General features: G+C 34.7%; 1 protein-coding gene across 1 annotated transcript in view; it reads right to left on the bottom strand.

Moving 5' to 3' along the window:
- LOC124361863 (laccase-2-like) overlaps positions 1-20,202 on the bottom strand; it is a 66,565-nt gene extending 46,363 nt beyond the window's left edge. The window contains exon 1 of the mRNA XM_046815905.1: positions 20,077-20,202. The gene's annotated coding sequence lies outside the window, so the exon portion shown is untranslated. The remainder of the gene's footprint in view (positions 1-20,076) is intronic.
- Positions 20,203-24,672: the final 4,470 nt, after the last annotated feature.

Here is a 24,672-nt window from a genome sequence, read left to right as displayed (position 1 = left end):
TAGGCTAAGATTATTTCAACAAGTTGTTTCCCGCGCCGATTGAGTGGAAGGAACGTTAGTAGACGTCAGCGTCAGAATGAAGTCTGATCGTACGTTTGACGTCAAGACATGAGTTATTGCAAGAGTGTTGTTGTCTACCTCTAGGGATAGGCTAATAATATTTCAACAAGTTGTTTCCCGCGCTGAACGTTCGTGTGAATGGAACGAACGTTAATAGACGTCAGAGTCAGAATGAAGTCTGATCGTACGTTTGGCTTCAAAACACGAGTCATTACAAGAGTGTTGCTGTCTTCCTCTATGGATAGGCTAAGATAATTTCAACAAGCTGTTTTTCCACGCACCTGCTTGTGAGCACCCCGAATACTATCGCCTGATTTCTCTGTTATCAGTGTTTGCAAAGGTGTTTGAAAAAAATAATCAAAAATCAATTGATGTAGTTTTTAAATAAAAACAAATTTTTTTAGCGATAATCGGTTTGGTTTTCGAGAGGGCTTGTCTACGGAAGAGATCCTGATCACATTAATGGAGGCTGTATATGAACCATTCAATACCAGTAAAATAACTTCTGCTCAATTTGTCGATTTAACATAAGCTTTTGGCACAATAGATCACAAAATTTTACTTGACAAATTGCGGGTGGCAGGTATAAGAGGCTTGCCTCTTGGAGTGTTCTCTATCGGGCAGGGTACAAATTGTTAGGATAGACAACTGTTTTGGTAACCCTGGTATAATAGAACATGGAGTTCCTCAAGGTTCGGTATTGGTCCCATCCTGTTTTTAAACTGCATCAACGATCCGTGTAATGGACGCTTTAATGGTCGCTTTACCCAATGATATTGCATTTTCCTTCGAAACCCAAGATATTAACACCTTGTATAGCAACATGACGAGAGACCTATTCTTTCTCAGGCTCAAGAACAACATAATATTAAGTAAAAAAAATTGATATTTAGCCTCAGAAGTGTAAGTTAACTTAGACAAACCTTTAAAATTTCATAGCTTTGCGTGTGTTAATTTGAGTCAACAATATTATTCGTAATTGTTTAGAGCTAGAGCAAGTTAGTAGTATTAAGTACTTAGGAGTTGTCATTGATAGTAGTCTGTCACGGAAGGAACGTGTAGCAAAATTAAAAAGAGATATTTGTATTAGTTTGATAAAGTTGTATTTTCTAGTAGAAAGTGTTGGACTAGTAAGTTATTAGTTAATGTATACCATGAACTTGTAGGATGTGATTTCAGTTATGGAATCAGGGGCTGAGGTGGAATGGAATCGCCTATAGCTCTACACTGTATCCCATTACATTTTTTTTGTTCAAAAAAGATTCGTAAGATTGATTTCTGGAGAGGGGGGTTTTGAATATACATGACCAATTTTTGCTGATTTAAAGATTCTTCCATTACGATATATCTATATATGCAAAGTTTAAAGGAAGTATAATCTACAACCTAAGAAGATATCAGATAGTTTGGGTGCCCAAATCCGATTTCAATGCTCAAAAAATATTTTACAGTAGTGTTACACCACGATTGTTCAATTATGAATGCTAAAATTCTTGACTTTGTCTCATTTAAACAATTTTTTAAGAATTTAAGAATATGGCTTTTTGGACAAGAATGTATTGATAATAGTAAGGTAGGAGGTTGGGTTAAAATGGTTGTTGAGATTTAATTAAGAGAGAAAGCTGCTACATATGATGGTCGTGCCAGTTTATTTGTGTGGCGGTTTTACTTAGCATTTTCTTCTTTATCAACCATCATTATTCCTAAGTTTTTCAAGTACAGAAATATTGGATTGTATTTTTTCACTGTTTAAAGTAAGTTTTTATGTATTCATTTTCTTGTGTTGCGAGTCGCTGCTAGCTTTGCTTTAGAATTTTATTCATTCAAGTGATGGCGATCCCAATTCAGGTTTCACCTAGAAGACCCCTATTTATTTTGCGATAATGTGTATGTATATACTAATTTCTCTGTTAATGTAATATTTGCATTTTTAAATGAAAAGTTGTATAATTGTTTATGAATGTAAATGGGTACACATTATATTCTTCTGTTATTAATTTTAGACTTATATATTTTATTATACTATGTATTTGTATTTCTGGCAGAATAAATATTTATTATTATTACAAAATCGATAGATAAATCTAATACACAATTAATAGACAACCACTCAACGGATAAACACAAATACACACCCTACAGAGTTTTATTAAAGTGTCTTAGTAAAGTGGGATTGTTCGTGTTTTATACAAGCCTGAGTGAACAATGTAGGTCATATAGTATAGGTATAGGTTATAGTAATATTGGTCCCTTTGCCTGTTACAGATTTTATTAAAACTCAGTTCCAATACAATACCTTGTTTTACTTGACAGTCTTAAGGTTGCTTTCGTATTTCGATATATATATATATATATATATATATATAAATATAAATGTACAACCATAAAAAAATAGTAACTTTACATACATGGGCGTTAGCTTTGTCAAAATTGTTATTAAGTGGGAACAACACATAACAAATATGGCAGGAATACGAAACAAATAAACAAAAACCAGTGGGTCTACCCGGTTCGCACATTACCCTATGATGATGAATTTTTGGTTTATAGAACGCTTATGCAACTTCAGATTGTACTGTACGACAAGGTATGTTCTATCATGTATATTGTTATAAATGTTTAATGATGTACTAAAATGGAGCTGTCGCGGAACACGACTGTGATGTTGGACTGATGTCTAAATTCTAAAGGAAGAACTAGAGGAAGCTGTAACCCCTGAAAGTGAAATGAAATGAAGTTAAAAATTCCTTTATTAATAAAGATGGGAGGAGTTAGGGCTGACAAGCCCTCTCTACCATTCAACCTCATATCGTATACAGTAAATTAGCAATAACTGAATACAGACACGTGAAAACTTTTAACATACTTATACATTATAATAGATTGTAAACAAAATTACTTAAATTCACATGAAATAACTCATGAACTTTCCTGACCCCCTTCCCCTCCCCAAAGCACGCACGACCCTCAGTACTTCTAATATCATCAGGGAGAGCGTTATAAAGGCTGGAATTGATAGTAAAGTGGCTCTCCTTCAGTAGGTCGTTCACTAATATTATAGATAAAATTGAAGTGATCGGTCAGACAAATAGGAGTTTTAGTTTTGATAATTGAATGTTGAAAGAAAATATATCGAATTGATGAGGCTGAATGAATATCGTGAGGGTAAGAATGGATGAATGTATTCAGGGTGATACAAGAACTGTACTAGAAGACTTCTTAGACCTTCCAGAGTTCAAGCAGTTCATAATTTTCAAAAAAGAGAAGTAAAATAAAACTCTAGAAAAATGGCTCTTGTTGGTTTGTTGGTAGTTGTTTTAAAGTAAACCCACACTAAAAGCTAAACACTAAAGTCTTAAACAAAATGAGTTATGAAAATGAGATTGTTACATCTTTAATACACATTGAGGAAAAAAATAATACAATTACTGTTATAATACAGATAGTTTTAATTTAAAATGATCTTTTCCTCTGTCTGGATCTAGGCTTTGCAGGAAGAATGTCGCGTTTTAATTCAGAGGTTAAGAATAAACCGGTGTAGAATGTTTTCAGCTCATTGTAACACGTTGTATTTATTTTATGTATATCCCCTGAATGTGGAGTTTGTAGAGAGTAGAAAATATGCTATGATATGAGTACTGTATAGAATGTGTAAAACTCGAAGCTATATTCCGAGACACATAAGTATTAAAGATAACGATTCACATGATACTAACATTCTTAGAAAGATAAAAGAAGTAATTAGAGCCTAGTGGGCACAAAATCTAGATACTTAGTTACGGAATCGTAGCAACTACGGTCATATGCTGGATACCAGATCTTAACCCTCAGACTTTTCATGACATAATTTTTGCTCTGATTCTACACCAAATATTGATCTTTATAGTTAGCTTTTTCACATGTGGCACGTGTAATATTTCGTGACTGTGTCAGAAAACACCACCACTTGTCGGCGACGCGTGTTCGGAGAAATTGCTGTTCTTGGAGGAGACCTGAATTGCGAACCCCCAAGGTATGTGCCAAGGTTTGATTAAGACTTTCCTCAATTACCCATGGGTATGTTTCGTACGTTATCCTTCAATTATATTTGCTTAAACGGAAGGAAGGACGGGCGGCTCCGACAATCTCACGCCCATCACGCGGAGATCCACGTTATCCAGCACGCCATCCCAAGGCTCGCGCCTTTGTGACGTCAATGTACTCGTACTTGGTTACAATTACTATGAAACAGCCGTTCTTACTTCACATTGCAAATTTGAATATTGTTTCATCGTTCCTGCTTATGAGTGAAGCTCTGGAAATAATAACATTGACAAGGAAAATAGCAATTATCCCATCAGGTAGGTGTACTCAAGAGGTCATTCTGAGCTTCTTCATCGCCAAAGTTCATTGGATCTCTCCAGACGAACATGACTCCAAATTCCAGGAGTCAATTAATAGGAAGGCGAACTAGAGCTAAACTCAAAAACCATATTGAATCAACTCTTCCTACCATAGCTATCTTATAATGGATGGTGCTGGCGATTAATTATTAATTCTGTAGTTTCACAGCATGACTAGCTCTTCAAAACAATCCGGCAGGTATGAATCAGCATCAATCGCATGATCAACAATAACCAGTTCTAGCTGAGGAAAATATTCCAAAGGCCAATAAAATTTACTAATACTGAAATTATCATGCTCTGTTCATAGTGACACAATACTCAAGATATTGCGATATCAAAGAATCAGCACTTCAAATAACTGGTAGAGTTTACCCAGCAGGGATTACTTCTGGCAGATTTATACCTTCCAGTTGAACCCACACTGGGCACAGCAAAAACCGACGTATCACTCAAAACTGGGAAACCTTATGGATGTCTAGGAAACACATCCGCAAATTCCGACAATCTGGGGTGCAAGATTAATTCGATAGGTCTAGTCTACTGAGGAAAATGACTGTTGGGGTTCGTTCGCTAAGTGTCAAAGGTTCTTGCTAGCCTAGACATAAGGGTGTGTTCCAGCCCCTGCCTGCTCTGACTGGAGAGGCTGGTTCAGAGCTGAGCTAATTATTTTGAGGGGACATGACTTGAGATTAGAGCCTCTTATTTCTTCCTCGTGGATCTCGATAGGAGACGGCACCTACTCCCAACCTTACTCATCCTGAATGAGTTGTCATTCCGGAAGCAGCGCAAAGGACCGTCCTTATAGAGCTAGATGCAATTTCAAGCTTATTGTCCAAAGGGAACAAAAAACTGGTGGAGTTATTCCTATTAAAACTCCAGCACATTCCACCGCGAGTGAATGAGCGTTATTGGTGATGCAATAACGGCGTAGATTCGTAAACACAAACAACCGGTGACCAGGTGACCAAGACCACAGCTAGGGTCAAGGTCGTGTCCACGTCACGTGTTGTCAGTCGGTCAAGGGAAAGTGTCATTTCCCGCCATCCCGCGAGCCATGAATTTGAGAAAGTGAAACAGCTACGTGCAAGGCCGCTCGCCCGCTAAACGCTTTATTGTTCATCATTAAACGTTGGGTAACGTAATAACCTGCTTGCGCTTAACACTACTAGACCACCGTTTTAATTAAACTCGGTATAAACTTTAGAGTCTCTTAAAACCTTATTTGGAAGTGCAATATTTTCTTGCTTCTATCATCGGAGTGTTTCATGAACAACACGGTGTTAGTTTTTCGCTTGTGTTAAGTCACAATGGATGCGTTATATAACAGATCACTTCAATTTGTATTCAATCTATGTGATGTCTGCCCTTCTTTATATCAGGCCTTGTGTCTAAGGTTCTTTTCTGAAGGAGAAACTAACACTGTACGCCTATGTGGAGATTTTATTTTGGGCACAGAACATAGAGCATGGGTGCATTGGCGAACACTGCTGACAGAGTAGGTGCGAACTTGCGGGAACTCTTACACACACAAAGCAAAAACGTATTGTAGGTATCCATCGTTTTGAACACTTTACTCGTATTCCTTACTATAAAATATAAGGAAACATCAATCACATTATGTAATATTTGGCACTTACCCAATTAAACAATTCAGTGTTGTATAAAATTTAATTTTCGATGTGTTGTTATATGTTAATAACAAAGTATACATTGCATTACACAAAGATAGGAAACTTATGTAATAAACGATTGGAGAAGAAAAGTCATAATTCAGATTTAAGTGCAGTGTTGAACAGTTTAATTGTGAAAATTGGACACTTCACTTTTTTAAGCAACTCATAATTAAATAAGCGCTGTACAGATAGACAACAATAATACATGGACCATTATAATCGTAGCCAAATTTATTTACTAGCTGGTATGGTTGCTATTTTTTCAGTCCCCAGGTAGACAGAACGACATATAGAATATAATGGACAGTACGGTAAAAGATGGACGTTTTAAGATTTCAAGATCGAGTCGACAAGCAGAGACTGTGAATGATTTACTGTAAATAGAAGATCTATGAACAGGAATAGGCAACCAAAAGGCTCCACGTCGAATATTCCAATTGCTTGTTTCAGCAATAAAAGAAAAGTGTTCAGACAAATAAGAAGGGGAATAATCGTTATACAAAATAGAATGTAACATGCTAAGAATGTGGAACTGATATAGTAGATTCAATGACTGATTGATGAAGGGTGTTATATGGTCATATAAGTCTCAGGTCGAAGGTAAAGCGAACACAATAATTTTGAGCACGTTGTAATCCTTCCGAAAGCTCAACCGTAGCCATTTAAAAACCACGCTACAGTAATTGAAATAGCAGAAAATAAGGGTCTTCACTAGCATTACTTTCAAATTCAAGGGTAAACAGATAGCAAATTGCTTAAGACTATGAATACCAGCAAATACCCTGCCACAAGTCTCAGTAACATTATAGGCCAACTAAGGTTTTTTGTAATAGTCAGTCCAAGATTTTTGACCTTGTCACTGTGTGAAATAGGATGACCGTTCAAAATGAGTGTAGGAGAGTCCGAAGTCTGGAAGTTCCAATGAGGTGATTAGCGCCTTGAAATTGCCTGTATGTGAATACATACAGGCAATTTCAAGGCGCTAATCACCTATCTTGATACTCTAACTATAATCGTATGCACTAATGTTGCAGACGTAATTACTGACTTAAGTGCTTACAAAATAAGGTGATACCACCACGATACACAGCTGCACCTTGCACTGGGCCAAGGGTCTTCTTGTGACTCGCTTACAGTAGATCACAATGCCTCCAAGAAAAGAGAACTTTCTAGGGCAAAAGAAATTATTGCTCAGAATGGTGACTTTTGTTTTAATCGATCATCTTGAAGAATTTTAAAATCAAATGAGTATTGTTATTATGAGTCAGAAGATCCCCTCCAGCATTTTCATGTCTTTCGGTATAATCACTGTATCAAGTGAATGAAATCACCTGAACGTGAAAGACACGTAGCAGCTCTTCTTAATGATACTGAACATCCAAATGTCCTTCCTACTATCGTTCTTCCTGCCTAAGTTTCCAAGGGGATAATTTTTCTTCATCGTGCGAGATCTGCAGTTGCAGCATCTGGAGTTGAAGGCCTTGTAGCCTTATTTGCCCGTTGCAATAGGCCATTAGCCTATGCAGAGATGTTATCAAACAGGGTAAGGAGAATAGTCGGTACAGGGGAAGGTTGACAGTAGTGATAAAAAAGTGCACCGGTTCTAGACAGGATTTAGAACGTTGATATCTCTAACTCAGATCCAAAGACTGATGCCTTAGGGCATAGACCAGAAACAACCATGTCTCCATGCACTTTGTAAATAACTGTTCTCCACGTCACAAAGTAAGAGCTTTCTAGGTTCAAGCAATGCTCTTTTCGACCAATGCTCTTCGCGACAACGTTATGACGACTGGGACGTTATGAAGACAAATTCAATTTAGTTTAGCCACCAAATTGATTGTGACTAGTGACCATTGGCTGCTGAAAAAAGGATCTGCACTTTAAAGGACTACGTGAAAAGAATATGAAAATGTATAAAACCGTATAAGTGTTTCGTTTGCTAATACATGTATACTTTACGTATGCTCGCTCAAGTCATAATTTACAAGAAAAACCCGTATGATATACTAACCAATTATGTTATAACTCTCCACTAATATTCAAACCAATGACAAGGACGTAGCCAGCAAGGGGATCCAAGGAGTCTGGTCCTCTCAAAATTTGTTCAATTACTTGTTTAGTACACGATTATTATTATTAAAATAATTCAGTATATTACTGAAATGTACTGCTGAAAAAACCGTTCTCAACAAAGAAACGGGTCAAGAACTTTTTAAGGAACAAAATGGGGCCTTACTCTTAGTTCACTTACGGGAAAATATTACGTCTGAACCCCCCCCCCAAAGGCTTTTCCTGGCAAAGTTCTTGACTAGTGAGACAACATTTTGTGCATATTGGATTATATTTAAATTCCTACATGCTTAACTGCGTCTGCTGAAACGTTTTGAACAAAGACAATGCAGCTAATATAACAGTTTGAAGGTTTCTGAAGTGTTATTATCTATATAGAAATCGTTTCCTCGGTTATTTATTTGAGTGCGTGTATATAATTTGTTTCAGAGTCAATTTTACAAGGTTGATAGTTTGAGACCTCGACTTTGCTAAATTGTTACCCAGTAATTTCTAACTCCTTCGTGTATGAGAGTAGTGAAGGAATAAACCAATTTCAAAAACCATTCCAATTTCTTGACAGATTTGGCTTAGAAAATCACTATCGATTCTAACAGTAATAAAATGGTTTAGTTCGAATACAGTTAAAACATAGTTGATTAATTGAAAACGCCTCCCAAAGGAACGTGAATACCAAATTGCTATTCCTCAGAAAAAGTCTATTATAGCTTACCTATCATGTCTAAGAGGATCGATGAAGCAGGATGTTTAAGGTAGTTTCCCGGCCAGTAGTTCCCCATCTAAACTCGCAGCGCTTCCTCCTGTGCCAACAAACCTCAATAAACAATGACAATTACTGTAGCATTCCTTGACTCTCGCAATTGTGCTGGTTTCCTCAGTGTAACGGCCGTGTCAGTAATGAGGAGTCCTCGTTCCTGATGGGAATCTCCTGCGGCGCATGCGGCCTGCACGTGAGCTCTCCGTCTCCGTCACCCCCTCGCCACGTGCACCCGCTGGTCACGTGTTGTAGCACGCCTCTGCCTCAACTTTCCTCTGCACACCTGTTATCCACCAGGAAGGTTAAACGCTAACTGACGTCCGCCGAATTATTTGTATGTATGGAGAAATTATTAAAAATTGCTGATAAAAACATACTGTTTTTAGCTATTCGGGTTGGAATATAAATATTTCTCATGCGGTGAGAATATAGAACCACTATTTGCAACTGCATATAATGTCCGTAAACTACATAGATTACAACGATGACCTAATGGTATATAATAGCGTGTTTATTACGCGATCTAAGAGTTATTGATAAGTAGGTCAGAGTAATTGTATCTTGAAATATTAGGATGCCAATTTTGATCCACGCTATAAAATACCCGAGATATACATTTTTCTCTAATGCGAATGACCGCAGTTTTGAAACATTCTAATGGTTAAAACTGTCTAACGAACTTATCCAAGCTATATGCAAGTACTGCCTCCGTACCAAGTTTAGTTTAAATTTATTAAGAACTAGCAGTTACCCGCGGCTTCGCACGAAATTTTCTGTTGAAAAACTGGACAATATATCTATGTATTCTTTTTCTATGACATAATAAACAGTCTAGAGATAATCGACAGTCACTCAAAGCTATTCCAATCCCCTGATCCAATTTAGATTTAACTTTAAAGAACAGAGGTTTGGGATCCTGAAGTCGTAAAGTGAAACAGTTTTTGTAAGATTATTATTTCCCTCCTACATTCCATGATAATTTATTGAAGTACTTTAATGGCTTCAGTAACAATAAGAGTTAGCCTTTTTATCCCAATGATGAAAGTGTATCGTACAACTAAAAAGTTGCTGCGGTCAATATGGGTCTGTTCTGGTTGTTTAAATTCACCCCCGGTGTTTTGGCATAATAAGTCGCCCGCCATTATCTTTTTATTTATATTAGCAATGTAAACAGATGTTTCAGAAAGTTTGTCGAATTATAGCTGTCAATAGATGTTTAGTGCCAGTTTAATTTGAATTATGAAACGTTATCACGTTTCGTTCTTATCATAACATTCGAATGTAAACAAACTAATTTCTCAATTTGAATTCGATTTTATTTGGTGAAATGAATATGTTATGGATGGTAAAAAGCACTCTAACTGTTAATTCAAACCAAAAGCTATACCTGTTCCAAATTTCAGCACAATCCGTATAGCAGTTTCAGCGTGATTCGAGGACAAACCTCCAAACATCCAAATATCCAAACATTCAAACTTTCTCATTTATAATATTAGTGGGACTACATTAGTAATCGTGTTCACAATAATTGCCACAATTTTTTATACTTCTTAAAACTTTGTAAGTATCCTATCTGGAAATATCACGAGATATCAAAACCCACATTGGAACAGAGTTTGTTGTAAATGGCCTGATGATTCTAAAACACTTTTGTTTTGTCATACAGTGTCTAATAATAATTCAGACATAACCATTCTTGGCCTAACTTTGCATGGCCACCTTGAAAATTTATGAGATACCTAAAAAAGTGAAAACATTTTTTATAATTGCCTTAGGCATTATGTTCAAAATATGCACACTGAAGGGATCGTGGGAACTATAGAAGATACAGCAAAGATTAAATTGATATAGTTGTGCTTAGTAAAAATACCAACACTTTAATGTGGTCAAATTGATTTATTGGTTACGTCGTTCACTCGTCGCGCTCAAAAAACGTATTATGGAAATACATTCTAACTGCCACAGTTCTCTTATTAGTATCTATATTGAAACGTGTTTATGCATAAATATCCATTAAATTGTTTCTAGTTTTTAAATATTATATTTAAGACCAACAAACAGGTTGGTACCACAACTAACAAACTGGTGGGGTTCGAGTAAATTTAAAAAAAAGCAATGACCGTTTCTGTATGTATGGTTGTGTAAAGGGAAATTTTATTCTACTATTCGTTTAGTTGGTAGACCTCACTGATATTTCACTGCACGTAGTAGTGTTGAAATCAGCTGTTTAGTAAAACAGAAATTATCAGAGAAGGTCACTGATAAAAATGACTGTCACTGATATTTTTTAATTGATTAGCTAAATAGCTTGTTGATATATTTACAGCACCGTTAGTACAGTTATGATATGTAGTTATGGATTCTGGGGGGTCATGATTGAAAAAATAAAAAAACCTCCCGGAAATTTCATTACGATTGCAATAGGTAGATTTCTATGAAATCTATCTAATGTACATTAATCTATGTCTCTTTTAAACAAATGTAAAATGGATTTAAAAACAATCAAGAACTGTTATACTTTCTTAACATTTTTCAAAATTACATTGTTGATTGGCATCCAATTATTTAGGAATTGAACTAAATACATCTAAAATTAATTCCTGAAACATTGTTTACCAGGTAGGGCAATTAAAACAGCTCGAACTGCCCAAAGAATATTTGTTAAATCGATCAACATTCTTTTAATTCATTCTGATCATTTTATGATAGGTGTTTCCTCACTTACGCTCTAGTAATAATTCTAGCATTTCATTCTAACAACGTACATACTCAAGGTTACAACGTCAGGAATTCTGTACCTTTAATAATTTTGGCGTAAAATGTTTCCATGCCAAACACGATCTGTCTATTCAAATCTCTCTGTCACAGCAGCAGCTGTTTACATTCAAAAACGAGCTGTGTATTCAGGCCTCTCTGTCACAGTTGTTTACAGCCAAACTCGATTTATGTATTCAGGCCTCTTTGTCACAGTTGTTTACAGCCAAACTCGATTTGTGTATTCAGGCCTCTCTGTCACAGTTCTTTACAGCCAAACTCGATTTGTGTATTCAGGCCTCTCTGTCACAGCTGTTTACAGCCAAACTCGATTTGTGTATTCAGGCCTCTCTGTCACAGTTCTTTACAGCCAAACTCGATTTGTGTGTTCAGGCCTCTCTGTCACAGTTCTTTACAGCCAAACTCGATTTGTGTGTTCAGGCCTCTCTGTCACAGCTGTTTACAGCCAAACTCGATTTGTGTATTCAGGCCTCTCTGTACAGCTGTTTACAGCCAAACTCGATTTGTGTATTCAGGCCTCTCTGTCACAGCTGTTTACAGCCAAACTCGATTTGTGTATTCAGGCCTCTCTGTCACAGCTGTTTACAGCCAAACTCGATTTGTGTATTCAGGCCTCTCTGTCCCAGTTGTTTACATCAAAACGAAATGATTTCACCTCGGTTTTACAGTGGACCGTTGATCGACCCTGAAGTATATAACAGAAAAACATTGTCATCATGGCCTTACACAAAACTCGTGGATTATAGAATATATATTTGAAAACTAGTGTCGTTGGGTAACGATAACAATTTTATTTTTCTATTTATTTTGGTGGTCAAAATGTCTAAGTCTATTCTGTTTTATGGATTGAAATGCAATATAATCCACTTAATGAAATGATCAATTACTTGGAATTTTTAACAAATAAGTTTTAATGTGCGTGACAATATTTTCAGGAGGTTTAGGCCAACTTCTAGAAAATACCGTAATCTATGAGTTGAATGAGCCTTCTCTATTGACAAAACTTTATTACATGAAATGTTACAACACGCTAGAGAGGCCGCTTATGTAACAACACTGCAGGATCAGTCAAGGTTAAGGTTACTTTCTCCCGATTGCTTTATCTCACCTTGTCCATCAGGTGCTCTAGATCTTTCTAGAGCGCCACCAAAACATTCCACAAGGTCCTGCAGAATCAGCTAATAGTCTATGAACAAGAGCCCATTTGAATTGCATATCTGTTATTATTAAATTCGATAAAAGAATTCATTTCTATGAAAGAACCCGAACGTCGTGCTTTACTAGGTTAAATACGATAAATAATTAAATAAATAAACAATAAAAATAATAAATAAATAATTAAATAAATAAATACCTAGATAAATAAATTTGTTATAAGAACACATTTCATAGCGTGACACACTTAATATCAGACACGAAAATAAATGTTGGATGAGCGTTAGGTAACCTTATACAGAACCTAAAAGTAGCGCCTTTGAGTCACTTTCTTTAGTTTTATGACGGCGATATGACGATAATTTATGTGTCTCACGGTACCCGATACGAATTTTTGATACCCTCTCCTAACCTTTACCATAACTAGCGTGGTTGACGTTCGATTTATTTCTTGCGAAAAAATACTGATTTCGGGAAAACAACGTGGTGTGCTTTTACAGTACAAGTTTTCTCTTAGTTCATAGACCAAGTACTAAGTACCACGTACGGTACATTTCTTATTCAACACGTTCACTGATACCGATTTTTAATTGAATTGTGTATACTAAACATTATGTGTACAAAGACGTGATATTACGTAGGCATGTTGTTCGACAGTTGACAGAAAGATACAAGGTCATTTTGTTACATTTAAACTGTGTCTTACAAGAATTAATTGAACATTTATCAAGTTATAAATTATATCAGTTCATTAATAAAATTGAATTTGTTTTGTTTGTAGTTATTGGCAGATAACACACGTTACAATTTGATTGTACCAAAATGAAGTCAACTACGTTACATGAAATCGTGAAATGGCAAAACCTCAAATTTCATTCTGAATGATTTTAAATGGTGTAACTGTAACCAAAATTCGTACTTTCTATAAAAATTTGAATATAGTTTTGTGAAATAACTCAATTAAGTTTGTGATACAGTTACTAAATTTGATAAATGATTATTTTATTTTCAATGACAGTGTCTAGACTACTCATTGTTTATCTGTTCTAAACATTTGTAGTGTTATCGTAATAGTCTAAAGTGACATTAATTTAAAAAATTAATTAAAACCTGTGACGTAATCTATTAAATATATAGAGTTATATATAAATCATTATTAATATTAAGAGTTTAGCCCTAAGGTCAAAATTTAGATTCACGAACATAAGTTATTTTTTAATGGAGGCATAACAAGGTATATTGAATATAAACCATTTTGTTTACTTAATCTCCTATTTGCCCTTAAGTCTTTATACAGGTTTCATAATAAATACGAAGAATACGCCACTCTATGGGTACGAAATATATTAGAAACCTAGCCCATACATATGTTAGTCCATCAATGGAGAGATATTAAATTTGCGAAGTGGTTCCTTTACAAAGGTCTATACAAAATATATCCTTTAAAATTAATTAGTGTATTTACGAGACTGAATTTTTCGGAATTCCAGCGAATGAAGCTCCACGCACGGCAGCCCATAATCGTTTCTGGAGAACTATGTCGCACTAATTGGTTTCTAAGAAATTGGATGATGGACAGCCCCTAAGAACAGGAGCTTTCGTACATGAGACTGCGTGACTTCTAAATCCTCCTAAGGATACAATGGTAATAGAACGTTCGCTAAATTCAAAAGTGTTGAGAACGTAAATTGGATATTACGCAAACAACAATATAAGGAAGTATTGGCAGGCTCCGCAATTGAATAATTATTACTTTAGTATAATTATTAATATTATTATAATTATTAGTTTTTCGTTAGGCCGAAGAAGGAGAGGTTTAAAGTCAAGAGGGTCGAGATCAAAGATGATGTAAGATCCAAGAAGATTTGGAGGTTCAAAGATGAAAGGTAACGAAAAGGAAGATAACAAATAGTATTTAGTAATTCAATCTTTTTTGTATATGAAATCACAGACTATGACTAAAAAGTTAGAGGCCAAAATTACGTATTTAAATCTGGATGCCGTTATACCAAACCACATTGTTCTTTGCTTTTGCTCGAGAGAACGTCTAAAATACAATATCTACAGAGGAAGTTATTGTTTCAGGTATCAAAGGATAATCGATAAGTCAAATCTTCCTCCCATTAGAAGTTAAAATTAAATCGATCTATCCTCTTAGAACCCAATCTTAGTCTAGTCCTATTTACCCTTGAATTTCCATTGCCTCGCTGAACACTGAATACAAAGCAGCATTATGAAATCGCGATTCATAATTAATTATTGTCCAGTTGTAAAATACATTATTTTTTTTTTTTTTTTTTTTTTTTTTTTTTTTTTTTTTTTTTTTTTTGCTTTGGGATATTGGGGTGGATTCATAGATCCTCACACGTCAACCTGAGCTTATTGTGTGCCCCTTTGATGTTAGAGGGGTAAGCCTATCTTTGTGCCCTTAATTAGGCTAAGAAGCAGGCTAAAATACAGTTCGTTTTCTATCATGTCAATGTTTCATATCATTTCAATCTTATTTAAATTCAAATGCCGAACTGCCAAGAATGACGTAAAAATCATATAGCTAGATTATTTCAATACAAAACGTCAAAGAAATACTATTTATTATTTTAGCAACTGGTTCATTATCGTTTAGTTTGAATATAAACCTACTTGTAATGGTGAATTTTATCGTAATAATTTACCTCAAATAGGGAAAATAAACCAGATTTCCAGTTCGAGAGAGTTAAGAGGTTCTCCTCCACGAATATATAAGACACTTGCCTGGACAGAAACAAAGGACTTGCCTGGAATTACAGATTTTCAAGATTCGCTTTTCGTAATATAATGCGCACCTGGTTTCATTTCATTTTGAGGTTATGTTTATTAAGTTTTGAATAAAACCAACTATTCGAATCTAAATTTATAACAAACGTAAGTGGTTGCCAACTTTTGAGCGTCCTTTTCGGCTTCCGGCCATCAGACCTGTCCTCTGTCACAACAGAACTGGCTGTTTGTTTGAGGACATCGTTCAACCATTGCCTGTAAATTGCGCACTATCGCTTTGACTAACCTCACACAATGCGCAATGATGCGCACATTGCCAAATCCAGACAATAGTTGACTGTCTTCCACTAAGGTGAGTATCCAGCGGCGCTACAATGTCTACACCGACATAGAATGACTGTCAAACAATACCCGTCTTTAAAACTCTACACGGACTTTTCTGAATTCATAGAGTTTAGGGTGGCAATACACGGATAAATACTGTATTCAAATAGTTAGATCGTACAGTGGCGTAACCAGGACTTTGCTTTGGGGGCAAGGATGAGTCTGATTGAAGATCACATCACACTTGGGGGTGGGGGGGGGTATGGAAAAAATCTAAATTTAAATTCAAAGAAAGCATTTAAATTAATTTCGGTTTTTTGAGGGGGGGGTGATTTATCCCCCTCGTCCCCCTCAGTAACGCCACTGAGATCATAAGCCAGTAATCGTTGATCTACAACTATTAAGAACCGCTTGAAAGTATATCGTGAAAACGTAATCAGTGTAACATGAAAACACAGACAAATGATACAACAGAAAATATGTTATAATGTTATACCACTGAATTAATATAACATGAAACATAACAAGCATTTACGTAGTTGTAACAAAGACTATGACTCTTGAGACATAACATAAAATACTTTGCTGTTACTCCACCACTGCTTTTGTGATCTGCACAAAATAATTTATTGTTCTGTAAATACGAGTGATATTTGAGAAGTTTTTATATAAATAAATAGTAAAAAATGCGAGTATAAACCTAAAAAAAGCGTAAACCTTTCATTGGCTTGGGCCTAGTCTCACTCAAGACGGCTTAAAAAAATTCAAATTTATCACTGTTACTACATAAAACGAAACACTTTTATAATAAATTAAAATGTCATGTAAACTATTTAAATTTAAATCAGGAAACCATTACAGATAAAGTAGTTGTAACTAAACTAAGGATTGCATTTCTTTTAATATCTAGTATATTTTTAACACCGAAATGAGAGCTATAAACTACGCTTGTTTTAAATTTGTTACCATTTTAATTTTTATCATCACTGGTTCATTTTGGGCTCTAAGCTCCAGAGCGCTGAATACAAATTGCTTTCTTTAAATTGTAATAAACAAATTGTATACAAATTTTCCATTTTGCATTATAGTTGACAGTGCTAGGGAAAAAAGATAAACTATTTATTATATTGGGTCAAATAATATATTTTAGATACAATTAAAAGGTTTTGAAACATTTGTTTTATTGTACTACAATACTGACCACCAAAAAACTTCTATTTCTTCTCACATATACCACAATGCTAACTCGTACAAAGATTCCTCTTTTAATTGGCATCCAATTAGTTTTTATACACAATTATTTGAAAATGCCGTTACAGCAATGTAGCAAACACAAAGCATAATCAAGGCTTACTATAAACATACCACAAACAGCATTATATACTTGATTTATAGCTGAAACAATGTAAGCTACTTGTGATAAATTACAGTATGACAGTAGCAATTTCCCCGCTCGTATGATGATAGAGTAGTTTTACTAACAAGCGGATGTACAATAATGATTCTCTTATGAATAGCGTTGCGACAGGTACAGTCTAACTGTTTGTTCACAACTGAATAGTTATATGAGAATTGTTTTGCTTCCTTACTACACGTACATACCTAAGCTATAAGTGAGCAGTTGACGCGTGCAGCACTGACTATACAGGGTGTCCCGTAACTCTCTGGACAAAGGTATACAACGTAATTGCTCAGGTCAAGACATACATATTTCACCATATAAACATAGGTCTCCGATGCTTAGTTTCCCATCTGTCTGTCTGTATGTGTTTTTTTTTTTAGAAAAAAAAATAATATCTTAAAAACTAATAAGTTTAATTATTCCAAATTTGGTTCAAATGTTTAGGATGATAAGGCAAATCATTGGGAAAATGATCATGAAATTATCTTTAGTATTTTCAAAATAGCGGTCAATAAAACTTTTAAGATCGTAAAAACCTGCAATTTTAATCAAGAATTACAATAATAATGAATTATTAGAGGATTTTATCACAAATATAATGACACAAAAATTATTTAAATCGAATAATAAATAAGAGCAAATTTACTGTGACAAAACATGGGCCACATTGAGATCTCAGCCAGCCAACAATAAAAAAACTGAATAAACAGCAGCTCTCAATGTAGGCTATGTCTTGTCACAATAAAACTGCTCTAAATCAATTATTTACCATTCTATTTAAATAATTTTGGTGTTATTAGATTTATGATAATATCCTCTAAAACTGTTATTTGGTAGTTTTAGAGAAAAACTGCTAGTTTTTAAGATATTGAAACTTAAAATGTCTTATGGTCGCCATTTTGAAAATACTAAAGATAATTTCATGATATGTTTTCAGTAACTGGCCTTGTTATCATAAAGGTTAGAGTCAGATTTGATATAATTTAACTTTTTTTGAGATATTAATTTTTTAATAAAAACACATACAGACAGCAGATGGGAAACTAAGCATCGGACACCCATGTTGATACGGTGAAATATGTTTGTCTTGACCTGAGCAATACAGTGGTATACCTTTGTCGAGAGAGTTACGGGACACCCTTTATAATAGTGAAGGTGTTCTCTTTTGATTGTAACATGAAGTGGGCTTCCCCTCTCCATTCAGGAATTTGTCTTCCAAAAATTAAAATTGGCTAACACTAGAATTTTTATTTGTAAGAATTTATTTTTGAACTTAAAATAAGCGTTATTAAGGACCCAACAAATCCTTCCTAAAATCGTGTCGTTTACTGTCTGCCCTTCGGTCTATAAAGAAGATCAAATTGCACATATTTAATTACACTTTCTGAGTGACCACCAGATTGTCATTTTACCGCAATTACCAAATTCGTCTTAATCTTCCTCTTCCACCACATTATTTTCCATTCACACCAGGAAGTTATTTACTAACAGAACAGTCGTCCTTCTGGTTAATTAACTAAATTTCCCCAAGGGCTGGTACTCCTTGAACGTTATTTACACCAAGATGCGACACCTTACTTCCAGATGGCTGTGTAAATAGTACTAATCAAAGCGAAGAGTCAAGAGGAAAGTTATGTTAAACAGACCGTAATTAACTATTTGTATATTAGTTATTACATGGGGAAATATTAATATTAACATATTTTTATTAATTAAATAAAATGCTAATGCTGTTTTTCTTTTTATTCAACATTATTACTAAGAGACGGCAAAGTTTCTTACAACGTTACAACACGGTATGTCTTAGAAGTCTAACAGATTTCCGAATATATATATATATATATATATATATATATATATATATATATATATATATAATTTAATAATAGCTCAAATAAAAATATTTTTCTATGACTTTAATATTGCTTTTTGTGCTTGAGAAATATGTATAGCCATCGTATTTACCATGTAAGGAAGCAAAAGAGTCTTGTGTGAGTGACAATTTTGTTTCCTTCACTACAACGTGAAGAGTGAGGGGAGCAACTCATATATATGCACATAAGACACCTTTGCGTCCTTACATGGTAAATACACTGTCTATACATATGCCTCAAGCATAAAAATGCAATAGTAAAATTATAGCAAATTATGTTTCTTTGCGCTATTATTAAATTATAAGTATATTGATATGAATAATATATGCTTGTTGGCCAACGAGAATACTATCGCAGTGCTACGCACTTATCGTTATTTCGTACGCACTAACTTAAAACAGTCAATTACAATTGTTAACCTGTCAAAGCCATATATGATTTTTTACAAGGTTCTTCTACTAAATTTATAAATTACTATCAAAATATTTTAGGTTCGAATAAAGCATGAACTATAAAATATATAAAGAGTGAATTTTGTTAAAGGACGATTATCTTATAATGTATTGCGTCAGGGAGAGTTAAAAAATTAAATTTTGTTGAAGAGTTAAAAAACTAATTAAAATTTGATTTTATTAGTTCAACATTTCTTTAATGCCCAATTTACATCACCTTATTTTATAACATACCACGCCTAACTTACACGCTAAACATTTTTTATGAAATCTTTCCACTTTTCCAGGAAATGATAACTTCAAGTAAGACATTTGGACCCTGAATGGAGAGGATCGTCAAGGAAGATCAGCCCATTACATGTTGTTTACACACAACAGTATAACAGACTCACCTATTTCTGGTAGTAGTAGAAGCGCGGCACCTGGGCGACTGAGGATCTGCAGCATGGACCTCCGTCCTTCATCCACAACCTTCGTACGGCCGTTAGGAAACTGTCCTGTATCAACGGACCACACGCACGGGCGCACTCGGACAAAGGTATGCTCATTAAAGTGTGCCTTAACTTTGCATTCTCATATCATTAGAAGTCGCGATAAGGGCGATTTCTTACCTGCTAAAACCCGAATTTACAATGAGTGTTATCGTGCTAAATTATTATTATTATCAAACAAAACAGCATTGGGCAACCTAGATTAGGGGCAACCCGTTATATAAAAAGTCGATAAAATAATATATACTTTTAACGAAAATATCTGTCCAGGTAATTGATTTGATAAAGTTAGTTAATAAAGCTTTCAGAGTCATTAAAACCGCCTTTACCTAATGTATGCAAGGTACTGCAATTATCCAGTTTTGTTGTTTATTTTTCTATTTTTTTATGGACCTGACATAGCTGTATTGAAATCGTAAGTTATCATTCCGTGTGACTGTGCGACGACTCTTTATAAAAAGGTCTTAGAGACTTGAAGCTTGGTGCATCATAATATAATAAATAGATTCCTATTGGTCAAATGATTCATGATTTTAAGGTCAAAGGACAGTCCGTCCATATTTCAGTCGATCTGTCAGCCCGCCTGAATGATAAATCTTAACATAATAAATAGATTCTTATTGGTCAAAGGATTCATGATTTTAAGGTCAAAGGACAGTCCGTTCGTATATCAGTCTTTCTACTGAATGATAAATCTTAAATTAATTCTATTGGTCAGTCATCAAAGGACAGTCCGTCCATATTCTGTCGCTTTGTCTATCCTCCTGAATGATAAATCTTAATATAATAAATAGGCTCCTATTGGTCAATATTTAGGTCAAAGGACAGTCCGTCCCATATTCTGTCGCTTTGTCTATCCTCCTGAATGATAAATCTTAATATAATAAATAAATAGGCTCCTATTGGTCAAAGGATTAATGATTTTTAGGTCAAAGGTCAGTCCGTCCATATTCTGTCGCTTTGTCTATCCTCCTGAATGATAAATCTTAATATAATAAATAGGCTCCTATTGGTCAAAGGATTAATGATTTTTTAGGTCAAAGGACAGTCCGTCCATATTCTGTCGCTTTGTCTATCCTCCTGAATGATAAATCTTAATATAATAAATAGGCTCCTATTGGTCAAAGGATTAATGATTTTTAGGTCAAAGGACAGTCCGTCCATATTCTGTCACTTTGTCTATCCTCCTGAATGATAAATCTTAATATAATAAATAGGCTCCTATTGGTCAAAGGATTAATGATTTTTAGGTCAAAGGACAGTCCGTCCATATTCTGTCACTTTGTCTATCCTCCTGAATGATAAATCTTAATATAATAAATAGGCTCCTATTGGTCAAAGGATTCATGATTTTAAGGTCAAAGGACAGCCCAGGTTAAGTGTTAGAGAGGGCTTCTTAGCCCTAACTTTGCCTGGTAAAATAAGACATTCTTTACTTTTACTTTTTTATTCTTATTGGTCAAAGGATTAATGATTTTAAGGATCAAAGGTCAAAGAACAGTCCGTCCATATTCTGTCGGTCTTTCAGCCCGCCTCCTGAATGATAAATCTTAATATAATAAATAGGCTCCTTATTGGTCAAAGGATTAATGATTTTTAGGTCAAAGGACAGTCCGTCCATATTCTGTCGCTTTGTCTATCCTCCTGAATGATAAATCTTAATATAATAAATAGGCTCCTATTGGTCAAAGGATTAATGATTTTTAGGTCAAAGGACAGTCCGTCCATATTCTGTCACTTTGTCTATCCTCCTGAATGATAAATCTTAATATAATAAATAGGCTCCTATTGGTCAAAGGATTAATGATTTTTAGGTCAAAGGACAGTCCGTCCATATTCTGTCGTTTTGTCTATCCTCCTGAATGATAAATCTTAATATAATAAATAGGCTCCTATTGGTCAAAGGATTAATGATTTGAAGGTCAAAGGTCAAAGGACAGTCCGTCCGTATGTCGGTCGATATGTCTGCCCGCCTGAATGAAAAATCTTAATATAATAAATAGGCTCCTATTGGTCAAAGGTGTAATGATTTGAAGGTCAAATGTCAAAGGACAGTCCGTCCGTCTGTCTGTCCGTCCGTCTTTCTTTGTTGCATTCTCTCGGGTTCTTCGATATTTCGTTGTATTGGTCTATTTTTTGTGTTTTCTGCTTAGTACTGATAGTACGTAATTCTCTAAATTACTCGACATCTTCCTATATTCTTTTTGCGCCTAGATCACTTACTTGTTTTCTAGTCACTAGAAATAGGAACAAGGGTTATCAAGAACAGATCCGAAGATTCTTTAGTGGAGTCTTTATTTCAAGGAGCCTGATGACACATTATCAAACGATTAGTATCATTTTCAATAAATGTGGTATGAATAAAGTTCATCTACAATGCATGTCACAGAAACTTTTTATTTAGATAATTTTCTGTAGTACAAAAGTCCTCTCTATTTATATTTTGTACTACCAGTAACCTGCAGCTTCGCACGCAATTTCCAGTTGCAAAACAGGACACTATACTAACGTATTCTTTTTCTATAATATTCTAAACACTCCTGAGATGATTGATAGTCACTCAAAGCCATTGCATGCAATCTTTGGTCCATTGTAGATTTAAATTTAAAGAACAACAGTGATTTGGGACCCTGAAGTCGTAGAGTGAAACAGTTTTATAAGGTTCGAATTTCCCTCCAACATGCCATGATAATTTGTTGAATTTCTCCGATGATTTCAGTAACAATTGAACTATTTTAGGCCAGTATGGAGGAATCCTTAAGCCGAAGACAATAGAAATTAATGACATAATGCATGGTGGGGTTCTATGTAGTTTAAGAATGGAAATAAGCTTATCTTGTACATACTCGTATAGTGTGCTTGTATCCATTGTTAACAGCTTAAAACGATAAGCAAAATTGCTAATGGATCTTATTTTAGGCTCTGCGTGAAGGTAGATATTTCTGATTATAAATAATTATATTTTCTACGACATGGTCGAGTTTATCGCTGCCACGATTAAGAAAATCCGTTTTAAGGTTCTTCTAGTTGCCATAGTTGAGTTTGTTTCCCCAATCAAAAAAAACACACTCACGTATACCTCGTGTATACATACACAACAAGTCTGAGAAGTCTACTTTGGTAATAAATACTTTCGGTCATTGTAATATAAATCCGGCCTAAGACATTTCTGGTGCCACAGTTTAGTTTGTTTTGTTGGCAATAAAATATACACACATAGCCTATAAAGGTCTGAGAAGCCTTCTTCTTACGAAAAATATCTAAGTTGGGTTTTATAACAGTCTAAATCTGTAGTAACAGCTAGATAGTAACATTTTTAATTCATGCATTGCACTAACGATCAAGCGTTGCATACTTAATATTTACTACGAATTTCAATTAAAAGTATATTGTACTCAAACTTTCAATTTTATTACCTGAATAATCTCTGTGCTCCAAGAGTTATTACAGAAAATATCGAAATAAGTAATGTTACTTTATGTTTACTGTATGCTTTTAAGATAGTAAAATATCAATACATTTAAAATAGTACTTAAATTGATTAAACATGTGATTGTGTTTTAATATTATAATTTTCACATAGAACAGTTGATTACTTTTTGACAGGTTCTTTTAATAAATAAATTGTCTTTGCTGCAATGTAGTTCTTACGGAAATGTTCACCAGCACTGATGCCGTTGAAAAAGTCAATCCTCCGTGAGCCTATAGGCCGCAATACAAAGATATATGCCAAATTTCCTGCCTCTATCTTTCATGGTTTTTGCTAGGCATTGTTAAGTAATTCAGGACACTTCCTCTATATAGATAAGTCTCGAGAAACTAATTTGGTTGTAAAGAATCAAACTCCGTCTGTTTAAATTTACTTTTTGTCTAAAATAGTTCCATTACCATTGTAGAGTTTGCTTTGTGCCCCAATCAAAAATATTTACAAAAACGAAAACTAAATTCGATTGCAAAGCGCCTTCTTTCGGCTCTTTTAATTTACTTTCGATCTAAGATTTTTCAAGTGACATAATTATATTCTTTGTTTAAAGTTTGTTATTGACGATGGAAGGTTTGACAGAATAACATTATTTCAGACATTTTCCATCGTTATATCTTACAATATCTGTAACACAGGTGTTATACCCTTTGTAACATCTAACATGTTATAGTTTGCCTCTTTTTTCCGATGAAGAAAATATATAATTTGCATACAGCTTAAAAGTTACTGCTATCAAAAAGAGTCCGGCTGATTATATTCACTTCCGGTCTAAATTATTCTATAAAATAATATATAGATACATATGTTGGTTTTCAAGACATCATTGGGTAAAACCGTTTACATCAGCACTTGCAATCTACATCCGGTCTAAGACATTTCAAGTTGTATAGTTAATATTTGCCTTTGTGTCAGAATGACGAAAGTAATCGTATAACTAAAATGTTACTGCGGTCAATAATATGAGTCTTTTCCAGTCGTTTAAATTCACGGGAGGGTGGGAGACAGATAGACAG

This window comes from Homalodisca vitripennis, chromosome 5 (genome assembly GCF_021130785.1).
Source record: "Homalodisca vitripennis isolate AUS2020 chromosome 5, UT_GWSS_2.1, whole genome shotgun sequence".
NCBI classification, from domain to species: Eukaryota; Metazoa; Arthropoda; class Insecta; order Hemiptera; family Cicadellidae; genus Homalodisca; species Homalodisca vitripennis.
This window is presented reverse-complemented; position numbering and strand designations above follow the sequence as displayed.